We start from the raw sequence: 11,776 nt of genomic DNA, 5'->3' as shown, positions 1-11,776 counted from the left end.
TTAGAAGCAATCCAGCCAAGATAAGTCAAGGAGAAGGCTGGCCTCAGGGGAAATTATAGTTCATAATAAGAATCTGACAATAATAATCATTTATTGAGCAACCTATATCCTTGGTACTATACTTAGGTGCTTTATATACATATTCATATCATTTAACCCTCTCAATAACCATATGAAGAAGGAAATGTTTTTTCATTTTATAAATGAGAAAACTGAGGCTCTGAAGTGTAAGTCATGTGCTTCAGCACATCCTGCTAAGAGATGGCAAGATGGGCTTTGAACCCAGGTCTGTCTAGTCCCAGAACCAAACTCCTGTTTTCCCCCTCCTTTGTTCCTGTTCTTTTGCTCTTTTTCATTATTCTGGGTCATAATCTTTTTTCCTCTCCATGCTAGCCTGAATCTCCTCCTGCAATATCACAGCCAGACCCAACCTTCGGATGGCAACTCATACACCAGAAGCTTTCAATCTCTTCTCTACCTTCCTCCAAAACTCTGTGTCTGTGTTCTCTCTCTCTCTCTCCCCACCCTCTTTCTCAGACATACGTACATACACACACATCTTTGAATTAGAAGAAAACTTCAAATACCCCTACCCAATGCCTTTGTTATGATAAGAATTCTCTCTACACCATCTTTAAAAAATAATAATAATATTTATTTATTTTTGGCTGTGTTGGGTCTTCGTTGCTGCATGCGGGCTTTCTCTAGTTGTAGTGAGCAGGGCCTACTCTTCATTGTGGTGTGCGGGCTTCTCATTGTGGTGGCTTCTCTTGTTGTGGAGCACGGGCTCTAGGTGCATGGGCTTCAGTAGTTGTAACACACAGGCTCAGTAGTTGTGGCACACTGATTTAGTTGCTTTGCAGCATGTGGGATCTTCCAGGACCAGAGCTTGAACCCACGTCCCCTGCATTGGCAGGCAGATTCTTAACCACTGTGCCACCAGGGAAGTCTGTCTCTACACTATCTTCAGGAATCCTACCTCTGTCTGAAACCCTCAGTGACAGAAGGACTATGAAGTGCCCACACCATATTTGAGTAACTCTGATGGTTAGAAAGTGATTCCTTGCAGAGGGTCTTCATATAGTGTCTGTTTCTTAGTTGGTTTTTTTTGTTTGTTTTGTTTTAATTTTTGCAGTACGTGGGCCTCTCTCTGTTGTGGCCTCTCCCGTTGTGGAGCACAGGCTCCAGACGCGCAGGCTTGGCGGCCATGGCTCACGGGCCCAGCTGCTCCATGGCATGTGGTATCCTCCTGGACCAGGGCACGAACCCGTGTCCCCTGCATTGGCAGGCAGACTCCTAACCACTGTGCCACCAGGGAAGCCCTGTTTCTTAGTTTTGATCCCTTTTTCTAGAGTTTAGTTTCATCCCTCTTCTACATTACATTCCTTCCAATACTACATACCACCATGCCTCTAATGATCAGCCTATAGCCTGGTACTTGATAGCTTCTTACAAAATGCTTTTGGGTAAACTTCTCAGTGGTGACACCAAGAGGGTAGTTGGGGGTCTTAAACTCTCCCATAAGCTGTATCAACTCTCCTCTCCAAGTCACTCCAAATAAGTTTTTTAAAATGTGAGCTTGTTATGTATTGATAAATACAGCTTCAAAACAATTTCCCTAATTAATACCACCTCACCTAGATTGTCATCCCAAAGACCCCCATATATAGAATTCTAGAACTGGGACCATCCATCTTATGGGTGTTCCTTCCTTCTTGCTAAATAATGTTGGTGGGTTTGAGATAATAAATACCAATGCACTGAGGTGCTGACTCTGGCACTTAATAGCTCTACGACATCTTGAGCCAATTTCTTAACCTCATTAGAGCCTCCTTTTTCTCATTTGTAAAAGGGAATAAGAATATCTACATCCTATTGTAGTTTTGATGATTTGTTATAATGTATGTATGTAGCACTCAATAAATAAGCAGTCATAAGAAGTATCCATACTATAAAATATAGGTTCAGTGGTAATTTGGCATTATCTCTCAAGGAACATATTGTCATTTTAAGAGGGACCTATGGTGTTCACAATGATTTCCTTAGATAATGACTCTAACTAAGGCCATTATAGTCATAATGATAGTCAGTAGAAGTGATGGCTTTGGTTATGGTTCTTAGGGACAGCTCTCCTTTTACACTACTTTGGGACTGACTACCCCTGGAATTTTCTATGAACCTCAGAGTCACAACCAGTGTGGTCTACATAATTGTGAGCTGCTCCTCCACAGAGACTACCAGCTTTGTACCTTCCTGGGCAATGAGTGACACTCCCATCACGAAGGCTGTCCCAGTATATCCACAGCAGCTTTATCAAAAGGAGACCCCTCCACACTGGGCTAAGCAGAAAGAAAAGCTTACACAGGAAGCATCATTTTCTTATATGTGCACAGCATCCTTATTCTAGAGGTTCTTGTTCAGTGACGTACCAAACCAGCACACCCTGAATCAGGCTGCAGGGTGGAGGGAGATATGTAGCTTGAGAAATTTGTTGTGGAGATTCTGATATGTTCTCTCACCACAGCCGCCTACACATAACCCCTCCCCCTACACACAGTGACACTCTCATCTTCCAAACCCACTGGAGAATCACTGTCTTAGTTGCTTTGCATAGTACCTTTCTAAATGTATACACTCTTGTTGAATAATTATCCAAAGGAATCATCAACCATTTCATCAATGTGGATTGACTTTTTAGGGTTCTTGCTGAGTAATTGAATCTGAATGTAATGATTATGTATTTAAATAATCTTCTGTACTTTCTAGTTTAAATCTACTAAGATCACATTAGGAAGGATTCCCCAAAGAGAAAATCAATTTGACAAAAGCCTTCAAAGCAGAGAGTCAATACCCAGCCTTATGGCTACTCAGGGCTTGAAGTGGAATTAGGTCTAACCTCATTTGTCACCCCATCAAGACTGCTCCTAACTCAGGAAGACATACTGGACTTTAAAAATGCCTTCTTAGACACCTAATATTCAAGGAATTAGCTCTTTCCCATCCCATCTTACCTGTTTATATATCTTATTATCTCCAGAATGTCCTTTTATTAGTCCCCATCCCAGTTCCAATTGATAAGTTGAGACAAAGAGACAGGGAAAGAAGGAAGGAGAGTAGAAAGGGAGGAGGGAAGGAAGGGATAAATAAAGAAATGAAAAAATGGAGAGAATATGCCATTGTTGAGCACTTAGTACCTGCTAAGCAGCAAAAGATGAGTCATAGGGCTCAGCAAACATCTTCTATGAGAAGCCAGATACTGCTCAAGTGTTGATGACGTTGTTCTTGCCCTTCAGGAGATTATGTCAGTTTCTGTTGGGTAACCTAGTGCCACCAGCTGTCATACCAGCAGGATTAAGTCAATTAGTGATTGAAACTCCATGTAAATAATTACATAATTTATAATTTTGTGCTGTTCTAGTTCAAAGTCACTGTAAACACATCACAGAGTTTGAGGAGGATTCTCACCAAAGGAAACATCAATATGACTGAAGCACTCAAGTGCACTAGGCTCATGTTTGAGTCACAACCAATTCTCATATGACTCACCATTGTTAGCAATAAACCATGAATGTGACCTACTCACATCTGGATTCTGACCATGGGCTAACTACGGAAAGTGCTCACATGTCCTGCTCTGGAATAAATGAGAATAAGGGGACCAAAGCCCAGGTAGACTTCAAAAGACACTCTCTACTCACAACTCTCTTGCTTTGGAGGTTTGATTGAGCCAACTTTTTTACCTGAAAGGGAGCAAAAGCTAATTTGGGGAACTTTTGGAGTTAGTTCAAAGGATGAGCAGTTCTCAAGAGGAAGAGAAACTCTGTGTTGCTGGTTAGCAAATATCAAGTGCCCCATCTGTTCTGTGAGACAAAATCATCACTGTACCCATCATTTCGTGTTAGCCTCAGAAGCATGATGTGGCTGCTGCTGCTGCTGCCACCTTACACATATCCTCTTGGACCTTTCATTTCGGTACCTATGGCACTAATTTCCAATTTTTGGCATCTGCTTCTCTTTGCCTGAGGGTTTTCTCTGACCTCCAGGCATGATCTGCCCATAGGAATGGCAAAATGAGAAATGCTGAAGATTCACTGCTTCTGGAAGCAACCATAAATCAGTAACTGATGGGAATGACTGGTTTCTTGCCTCTTGGGTGGGGTAACTCCAACACTCATACTTCACACTGTCTTCCAGACACAAGAATGATTAAACTCCTTCCCACAGCTGTTATTTAATTGATAATGCATTCTTTATTGGTTACCTTCTGTTCAAATCACTTCCCCACTATACTGTCATTGTTTCTTGGGATCATCTCCCAAATAAATTGCCCACACTTAAGTCCTTATCTCCAGGTCTACTTCTGAAGGATCCCAGACTAAATCACAGGTCATCTTTTCTCACCACAGTTTTGTTTTGTTTTTTATCACCTTGATAGAATCAGAAGCTTAAATAATCGAAGTTCTCTTTATCCTTGATTATAAACTAGTGTTGAAAATCCAAACACCCACAGAGATGAGGCAAGTTACATAAAAGGAGAAGAGAGCTGGGTAGAAATTATGCTAACCAGATGGTACATACTCCGTCTCAAACGGCCAGCTGCTCTTCAGCCCCAGCCAATTGTTGCCATGTGGAAAAGTAGGCCCAATGTGGCCACATCAAGTTTTTCATGAGATTCCAGAAATCCATATTTTTGTGTAGAATCTCTTTATATGTAAATGTTGGCCACAAATTCAAATGCTTTCATAACATTGGACTAGCCAAATAAAACACATTTGTGAGCTATATTTGACCCAGGGACCACCAGTTTTCAATCACTATTGTAGAAATAGAGCCTTTAGCTGGAAATTCATAGTTAACATTTAAAGTAACAAGAGCTGCTCTTAAAATGGATTTTCACAACCATTGTCACATTTCTTCTAACAGGTCTTATTCTCACCCCATCCCTACATGGTTGTATCCAGCATTGCATATATGCTCAAAAAACAAAAGAGACCCAAGTGAAAGGAGAAAGCTAATTATGGACTTGGCATCGTATTGTGATCTGGCTTAATATGACATTCTCAGAGCCAACTGGAAAGGAAACCACCACCCAAATCCATCACGACATGTGCTATCACAGTAAGTTTAAATTGGGTGGAAATGTTGTGAGTTTAATAAAATAGAACTGCTGAGATGTACATATATATCTGGGTTTAGTTGATAGCTCTTTCAAGGGCATTGTGATGTCAAATATGTTTGGCAGGTTCAATTCTCTTAACACCCACATTTGCACTGTTCTTAAGACGGGGTTGATTGAAAGCATATGTGCTAACAGTAACTATGCATAATATGTGAAATTAAGGAAAATGTAGAGGTTTACTCTGACTTTCATGGTCCTAAGCTAAGCTAGCCCTTTCTAGCTGTGTGAGGGGAGAGGAGCCGAGGGTTTCATCATTTTTCCTTCCTTTTCTTCTTCTTTTTTTAATTTCAGGAAACAACTCGAGGTTTTAGCTTTCTTTTTATTTTGACATTTAGGAACCAAAGTGCATAAATAATAAGAGCTGGGACCCTGGAATCCCATCTCCTCCAGTAAGAAAAATCAGTATCTATTGGTGCTTTTAGTTCTATGTGTCAACTAGTCACCAACTGAGAAAATGGAAAACAATGACATGCTACTGATTTAAAAGAAAATAACTTTATTTTGAGAAAAAAAGACTGTTATTAAAATAATTGAGCAGTACTCTCCAAAAGAGTCAGTCAACAAAGAGCAGGAAAGACTGAGGGACTGTCACTGATTGGAGAATATTAAGGAGACAAGTCAACTAATGTAATGTGAGATCCTGGATGAGATCGTGGAATTAGAAATGGATCTTAATGAAAAAAGCTGGTGAAATTTTATTAAAGTCTAGTTTAGTTATCAATATTGTACTGAGACTAATAACTTAATTTTGATAATTTTACTATGGTTATATAAGACTTTAATGTAAGAAGAAGCTGAGTGAAGGATATATTGGCACTCTATGTATTATTTTTGTACTTCTCCTATTAATCTAATACTATCTCAAGGAGATCAACCATGAAGGCAGAGTAAGAAGACATGGCACTCACCTTTCCCCAACAAAGACATAAAAAATACATCTACAAGTGGAGTAATTCTCACTGAAAACAAACTGGAAACTGGCAGAGGGACTCCTGTACAACAAAGGCTGTAAGAAAGATACACATATAATAGAGTAGGAAGGAGAAAGAGTGATCAGGTCAGGGTCTGTGTCCCTGGGAGGGGATTCAGAGGGAAAGTGAGATTACACGGGCAGACAACCACACTGGGGAGTAAGTGGTGAGAGCCACAGATTGGGTTCCCCAGCTCTGGGGTGTTATGTGGGGGAAGACGAGCCCTCATGGATGGTTGGAGGACTGCTGAGAGTAACAGGAGGGCTGTGGGAAGCCTGCATACCACTTGTGAGGAACATGCATGTGCTGGCCCACCTCCCAAGGCAGGGCAGCGAGAGGTCTGCTCTAGCAGATGGAAGATTTCCTGTGACCACCTCGGTGTGCACCCCAGCCCTAGCAGAGTGAATGCTCCAGCCCCACTTACTTCATGTCACAGTGCAGCACTTGACCTGGGGTGGCCATGACCAGGGGGAAAACTAGACATTGGATGTAGATATTACCTAGCCCCCAGGAAGAGCCTGGGTGGGACAGTGGTCCCTGTTGGTACTTACTCAGGCATCACATCAGAAACAGCTCAGATCTCTGATGGAACCTGCCCCACCACAGCTCAGCCCCCAATACGCATTGAGAGTCCAAGCAGCCATGACTACCCTGCAGTGTGACTCCATAATAGGGCAGGGGTGGTGGATGCTTGGGAGAGTGGTTGGCTGTGAGGGACAAAGGAGACTTGTATAGGAGTCTGCATTTGAGCAGAGCAAGGGAAACAATTGCTGGCACCTGCACAGGCAGTACATTGGAAACAACTAAGACCTCTGTCTGTGCTGACACAAGCTGAGAGCATGCACGGGGCACACTTGCTTTAGCATTCCGCACACTGCTGAAGTAAGGGTCCTGGTGCAGGGAGAGGGGAAAGCATACACGTAAAGGGAACAGAGCCATATGGGGCCTAACCCTCAGAGCTGCTACTCCAGCAATTTGGAAATCAGACCCCACCCTTGATAAGGCAATTATGGCCGCTGAGCAGAGAGAAGTCCCACCCCACACCCAGCTCCAGCAGTAGCCACTCCTTCTCCAGGTCCACTCTCTACCCAAGTGATAGCTGCCAGCACACTCTGAGGAAAAACATGACTTGCATCCATGTCAAATCCAGCTCTCCCACCAAAGGCATTGGGCACATACAATCTGTGTAGGAAAGTTCCCACAAAAGAACACCACTTTAAGAGCATAATAGGTAACTTTTCCACCTAAATTCACAGAGGCAGAGAAAGTTAAGCAAAATGAAAAGGCAGAGGAACTGGTCTCAATTGAAAAAGCAAGAGAAGAACCCTGAAAAAATAAATATGAAACAGAAATAAACAACTTACCAGATAAAGAATTCAAAACATTGTTAATAAAATGTTAACTGAATTAGAGAAAAGAATAGATGTACACAGTGAAAATTTTAATGAGGAAGTAGAAAATATAAAAAAGACTGAATCAGACATGAAGAATTCAATAGCTAAGATAAAAACACATTCGAAGGACTGAATAGCAGACTGGGTGTTACAGAAGAAAGTATAAGTGATCTTGAAGATAGAATAATGGAAATCACCGAATCAGAAAAACAAAAACAGAACAAATTTTTAAAAAGTAAACAATTTAAAAGATATTTGGGATAACATGAAGTGTACCAACGTTCACATTATAGGAGTCCCAGGAGAAGAGAGAGGGAAGGGACCAAAAATGTACTTGAGGAAATTGTGGCTGAAAACTAGACAAACCTGAAAAAGGAAACAGATATCTAGGTAAAAGAAGCACAGAGGGTCTCAAACAAGATGAGTCCAAACAAACACACACCGAGACATATCACAGCTAAAATGCCAAAAGTTAAAGATACATGGAGAATTCTAAAGCCAGCAAGAGGAAAACAGAGTCATATACAAGGGAATCCCCAAAAGGCTATTGACTGACTTCTCTGCAGAATCTTTGTAGGCCAGAAGAGAGTGGTATGATATACCTAAATTGTGGAAAGGGAAAAACCTGCAACCTAGGATCCTCTACCCAGCAAGACTATCATTTAGAATAACAGGAGAGATAAAGGATTCTCAGACAAGCAAAAATTAAGAGTTCATCAATACTAAACCTACCCTGAAATAAATGTTAAAAAGTCTTCTCTAAGTGGAAAAGAAGTAAGAATCTATAGGAAAGGGAAAGTCCCACTAGGAAAAGCAAATATATAGTATGGACTGAGGATCAACCACTTAAGTAAGCCAGTATGACGATTAAAAAACAAACAAACAAAAAAATAAAAACAACTATAACTATAGTAAAATGTTAAGAGATAAACACGAAGATTAAAATATGACATCAAAAATACAAAATGTGTGAGAGGCAAGTAAAAAATGCTGATCTTTTAGAATCTGTTTGAACTTAAATGACTACCAGTATAAAACAAGCAGATATAGTTGTAAGTCAAGATGTATGGGCGCCATGGTAACAGCAAATCAAAAATCTAAAATAGATACACAAAACCTAAAAAGGAAGGAACACAAGCATACTACTAAAGAAAATCATCAAACCACAAGGGAAGGAACAAAAAGAAAAAGATATGAACAGAGAACTACAAAAAAAGAAAAGAAAACAAGTGATAAAATGGCAATAAGTACATACTTATTAATAATTACTTTAAATATCACTGGACTAAATGCTTCAGTCAAAAGACATAGGGTGGGATTGGATTAAAAAACCAAGATTCTGCTATATACTGTGTACAAGAGACACACTTCAGAGCTAAAGACACAAACAGAATGAAAGTGAGGGGATAGAAAAAGATATTTCATGAAAATGGAAATGACAAGAAAGTAGGGGTAGCAATACTCAGACAAAATAGGTTTTAAAACAAAGGCTATAACAAGAGGCAAAGAAGGGTATTTTACAATGATAAATGGATCAATATAAGAAGAGTATATTATATTTGCTAACATATATGCACCCAATACAGGATCACCTAAATATATAAAGCAAATACGAACAGACATAAAGGGAGAAATTGACAGTAATACAATAATAGTTAGGGGACTTTAACACCACACTGACATCAATGAACAGATCATCCAAACAGAAAATAATTAAGGCAACAGTGGTCTCAAATGACAAAAGAGACCAGTTGAACTTAGTAGATATCTACAGGACATTCCATCCAAAGACAGCAGAATACACAATCTTTTCAAATATACATGGAATATTATGCAGGATACATCACGTGCTCGGCCACAAAATAATTCTCAACAAGTTTAAGAGGATAGAAATTATATTAAACATTTTTTTCTGACCTCAATGGTATGAAACTAGAAATCAATTACAGAAAGAAAAACTGGAGCAAGAATAAACACATGCTACTAAACATGCTACTAAAAAACATGCTACTAAAACACAAATGGGTCAATAAAGGAATCAAAGATAAAATCAGAAAGTATCTCAAGACAAATGAAAATGGAAACACAATACTCTAAAATTTATGGGATGCAGCAAAAGCAGTTCTAAGATGGAAGTTTATAGCAATACAGCCTTCCTAAAAAACAAGAAAATCTCAAACAAACAACTTAACCTACCACCTAAAAGAATTAGGAAAAAAAAGAGCAAAGCCATAAATCAGCAGAAGGAAGGAAATAATAAAGATTATTGAGGAAATAAATTAAATAGAGATTAAAAAAACAATAGAGGGTGGGAGGAGCAGCAGCTGCCAGGCAGCCGAGTTTTGCAAAGGCTCTCAGTGCACAGCAGCCCACAGGCACCTGGAATGTGCCTGCCCCTCCACCGTGATGCCCAAGAGGTCAGCTCTGCTGACGGGGTGGTGAAGGAGGAGCCCAAGAGGAGATTGGCTAGGTTGTCAGCTAAACCGGCTCCTGCAAAAGTGGAAACAAAGCCAAAAAAGGTGGCAGGAAAAGACACAAAAAAGTGCAAACAAAAAGGAAAAGGGAAGCAAAGGGAAAACAGGCTGAAGTGGCTAACCAAGAGACTAAAGACTTACCTGCAGAAAATGCAGGAACTAAAAACGGGGAGAGCCCAGCTTCTGATGAAGCAGAAGAGAAAGAAGCCAAGTCTGATTAATATCACACACCCGGTCCTATCAGTTGTCCCTGTCTCCCTTCTTGTACAATCCAGAGGAATATTTTTATCAACTACTGTGTAAATGCAAGTTTTTTAGTAGCTCTAGAAACAGTTTGAAAAAGGAGGGAATCCCACCTAATCCCATTTTTTAAGTGTAAATGCTTTTTTTAAAGAGGTGAAATCATTTGCTGGTTGTGTATCTTTTGGTACAACCAGAAAATAGTGGGATATTGAACATGGGAGGCTTTGATTGTCTTGGGTGTCAGCTTAATATTCCACAGATGGAGGGTAGCTTTTATATCCTATAATACAAAGCATACTAAATGGCAGTTTGGAGTCAGTTGTGCATTTAATGTCTTAAAACACTTTAAATTACTTATCTTCCCATGTTGTTTTTAGTAGGATTGATTCCTAAAGCAAACCACTCACCCTTGATCTTGGCTCTTCTGGGCAGAATTTTGTGCACTCTGTAACATCTTTGGTCATGGTAGTCCAGTTCTTCTAGTAACTGTTAATGTGCTGTGAATGATTGACAATTTGAGTATGTAGTGTACATGATATTAAATTGTGAATTAATGGGAATTACAATGTAACAGCATATCAATATTTGAAGATATTTGTACTTGGTATCCTGTGAAGGAAAATTTGCTTTCAAATTTTAAGCTGGAAAGTCACTGGAATAACTGTTAAGAAAAGAATCACAACTACATGACTTTTTAGATTTTTGGTATGTATGTTGAGAATTGTGTACAAATTTAAATGTCTGTGTACTGATCCTCAAAACAACCAATAAAATGTCAATTATGAAAGAACTTCTTGAAGCACAAAAAAAAAGTAGAAAAGATTAATGAAACCAAGAGCTGTTTTTTGAAAAGATAAACAAAATTGATAAACTTTTACCTAGGATCAACAAGAAGCAAAGAGAGAGGACCCAAATAAACAAAATAAAAAAATGAAAGAAGAGAAATAACAACCAATATCACATAAATACAAAAAATCATAATGGAATACTATGAACATTTATATGACAACAAATTGGACAACCTAGAGGAAATGGACAAATTTCTAGAAATATACAACCTGCCAAGATTGAATCAGGAAGAAACAGATAATTTGAACAGATCAATCACTAGTAGTGAAATTCAATTTGTAATAACACAAAACAAAACAAAAAAACTCCCAGCAAAACAAGTTCAGAACCAGACAGCTTCACAGGGGAATTTTACCAAACATATAAAGAAGAGCTAATTCTTATCCTTCTCAAACTATTCCCAAAAATTGACAGGATGTAACACTCCCAGATTTATTCTACAAGGCCACAATTATCCTGATACTAAATCCAAACAAAGACACTACAAAAAAGAGAGAACATTACAGGCCAATATCTTTGATAAATATACTTCCAAAAATTCTCCACAAAATATTCATAAAGCAAATTCAACAAAATGTAAAAATGATTATTCACCATGGTCAAGTTGGATTTATTCCAGGGACACAGGAATGTTCAATATTTGTATATCAATCACTGTGATACACC

At 39.2% G+C, this 11,776-nt stretch overlaps 1 pseudogene; it reads left to right on the top strand.

Moving 5' to 3' along the window:
* Nucleotides 1-9,928: 9,928 nt before the first annotated feature.
* On the top strand, nucleotides 9,929-10,239 carry LOC131760355 (non-histone chromosomal protein HMG-14 pseudogene; annotated as a pseudogene).
* Nucleotides 10,240-11,776: the final 1,537 nt, after the last annotated feature.

The sequence above is a fragment of the Kogia breviceps genome, chromosome 7 (assembly GCF_026419965.1).
Source record: "Kogia breviceps isolate mKogBre1 chromosome 7, mKogBre1 haplotype 1, whole genome shotgun sequence".
Classification (NCBI taxonomy): domain Eukaryota; kingdom Metazoa; phylum Chordata; class Mammalia; order Artiodactyla; family Physeteridae; genus Kogia; species Kogia breviceps.
This window is presented reverse-complemented; position numbering and strand designations above follow the sequence as displayed.